Source organism: Vigna unguiculata, chromosome 3 (genome assembly GCF_037176805.1).
Source record: "Vigna unguiculata cultivar grain cowpea cultivar isolate G323 ecotype 2 chromosome 3, ASM3717680v1, whole genome shotgun sequence".
Taxonomy (NCBI): domain Eukaryota; kingdom Viridiplantae; phylum Streptophyta; class Magnoliopsida; order Fabales; family Fabaceae; genus Vigna; species Vigna unguiculata.
This window is the reverse complement of record NC_140794.1, coordinates 15752746-15755706: the sequence shown is the minus strand read 5'-3', so window position 1 is coordinate 15755706 and position 2961 is coordinate 15752746. Positions and strand designations below refer to the sequence as shown.

General features: G+C 36.8%; 1 long non-coding RNA gene across 1 annotated transcript; it reads right to left on the bottom strand.

Annotated features, from left to right (window-relative positions):
• Positions 1-750: 750 nt before the first annotated feature.
• Positions 751-1512, bottom strand: LOC146887520 (uncharacterized). The gene is made up of 2 exons (XR_014993362.1): positions 1298-1512; positions 751-929 (listed from the first exon to the last, which is right to left on the bottom strand). It is a non-coding gene; the product is annotated as an uncharacterized LOC146887520 (long non-coding RNA).
• Positions 1513-2961: the final 1449 nt, after the last annotated feature.

Sequence of the window (2961 nt, the reverse complement as noted above, 5' to 3'; positions counted from 1 at the left end):
TACTAAAGGTTCTCCTCTTGAGTCCCACGGTGGGCGCCAATTGTTCCTACAGAGAACAAATAAGATGAGTTAGGCACAAGCGTCATCTTACATGTAGTCCGCTATCTCCTCAATTGGCCTCTTCTCAGTTGGTATATGTCGGTTTGGACCCAGGAAGGGTTACATGCAGAAGGTACTTCGAAGCTCAAGTGAGTCAAAACTCTCAAAAGGTCAAATCAGTGATTAATGAATGTGTACCTTTAATTACTGGGGTCCACGTGTATTTATATAGCATTAATCATGTTTGGTTATGCCATGGGCCGGGCCCTGGCTTGGGCTTTAGTTTAGGCTGTAAGTGGGTCAGGGCCCTAGCCCAGGCCCTTAGGACCTATTGAACACTAGGGGGTTTTAATTTTACTAAGTACATTGGAGTAGTCGGCCTAGGCCGACTACCACCAGTACAGTAATAGCATATTACATCGGTTTTTTTTGACATATTACATCAGTTTTATAACCGATGTTGTATCAGACGATGTAATAAGTGAAGACGTATTACATCGGTTGTCGAAGAACCGATGTAATAGATAAAACAGATATTACATCGGTTGTTTATGGGAACCGATGTAATATCTTGTACTATTTTTTTTAAATACAGTACAGGTTCTTCTAGCTTCTAAACCAAAATCTGAAATCATGACATTCTCCTTTCATTTTCTATAACAGGGTATATACATATTAAATATGTCGATCAATAAGAAATTACACAAAAAATAGTTAAACCAATTGATACATGGAAAAAAAAATATCAAATGCACCTTGGTGAAAGTCCAATATCTATCAAGAAAAATAATAAATATGTGAACCCACAAGTTGCAGCTATGTTGTTGAGTATGTGTCCCATTCCATAATAAAAGATAATCCATCTTCCCAGGACTTGGTATATGTGTCATCTGCTTCAATGATAGTACCCGTTGTAGGGCCCTTAATTAGAGTTATTACCAAATGTAAACTTACAAGGAATAAATGCAACACTTTAGCTTGCAATCCTTTTCATGTTGTTTACTTTTTTTATCTCCCATACTGTAGGTAAAAAAACAAACCCAACAATTAAAACTAGGGTAAAAAAAAGGCTATAGGGAGGAGAAAATGAAAGGACATTATAGATTTTGGTTCCTCTTTCATGTAGTTTATAACCTAACAATTCACCCCTTTCATAAAACTAAGCCAGATGATTTTCTTTTTTTATTAAAAATCATGTGAGATATTTGTAAGATCATGCGATAAGTAAGATTTTGCCATCATATTATTAAAATTTTACCAAATGACAAGCATCATGTTTCTCTTCTAGATCATCATGAAAATCATCTACCTCAAAATGCCCATCATCATCACCAACCACTCTAGGACAACCTGCAGGGAAGTTAAAACCATATTATTATCATACTCACATGTTGTCATTGCTTTTGGTTTTGGACTAATAAACGAAGACTCTATGCCAACTAATCAAATCGACTAATCATCTCCAAACATAAATCATCTTTGCATACGAGACCAAAATTTCCACAATGAATTAGAAGATTCTCATAATTTCTTATATGATCAGCACCATTGGATACAGAAGGGGACACTTTTCTTCGTCCACATATTCACTCTTGGCCATGATTCGAACACAGACATATTTTTTAGGCATGCATCTAAATTGGAATACTTAAGTATCGGCAAATTATTCAGAGGAAAATTGACTTTTAGGAGGATAGAACATGCTAACTTCCACCAATTCTATGTATCTTTTCAAATTTATCAATAATTAGGTAGCAGGAAACTATTCAGAAGGAAATGAGAAATTGCAAATAGAAATTTAGGAAGATAGAACATATCAAGTCCCATCATTGCTTCACAAGTGGTTCTAATTCATATATTCAGAAGCGATGTAGAGGAAACTCACCAAAAAATGTAGTGTTGCTGTGTAATCCTGACCTAGCACAAAAGCCATGCCCTCGAAAAATTGCAAATCCATGCCCTCGAAAGCCCTTCCATGATGCAGTGCTCTGTTTTTTGGCTTGAAAGAAACCCTAGACCCCAACAAACCACAAACACTGAAAAACTCACCGGAAAAAATGCCTACACAACCACACTTTAACGCACAACACCTAAACACAAAAACCCTTTTCGTTGGTGGCGGGGAAGAAGGATGCTAGTGGTGGTGGCTCGGAACGACGTTAGAGAGGCATGGGTTGAGTGTGATTCAACAACTGCCTAGGGTTAGGGTTGAGCGCGATGCAACGGCATCATAGAGCTAGGGTTGAGCGGCAACAACGGTACTAATAGAGAAACTCCTTTAGGGAAACAATAGAGACCAAAAACAACTCTTGTTCGACGTTTGGAATGGAGAGATGCGTTTAGAACTAAATGAGGCACACAATCATGGTGAATGTGGCGTGAACGAGGCACGACTGGGTGATAACTGGTGAAACCTGATGTGAGTGAAAAAAGAATTGGAACGAAAGAGAAGAAGGGAAAGGCGCGTTTTTGAATAAAAACTAATACTACATCGGTTACCCGCACAACCGATGTAATATTGTTTCCAATATTTACGAAATTGTCACCGCATTATCTATTACATCATTTTCTTAATAAATGATGTTATATGTGGTTGTTATATCCACATTTTGCACTAGTGTACTTTCCTTGACGGTTTATGCTATCGGTTTAATTTGGTAAGGCTTAGGCCAACTTGGCCTAGGCTGACTACTTGACTGTCTTGGCATATATGTATCGTTTACTTATTTGGTCGAGTTTGGCTGGGTGCGGTACAACTTCTTTGATTCTTTTATATAAAACATTCTTTTATTTGGTTTCATTGTAAAAATATTTACATATGTCAAATGTTAAAGTGTTAATATTAAATATATTTTACTTATTTAATCGATGCGAATAATTATATTATGTTTTTATGGGGACAATATATATTTTGTGAGGTCT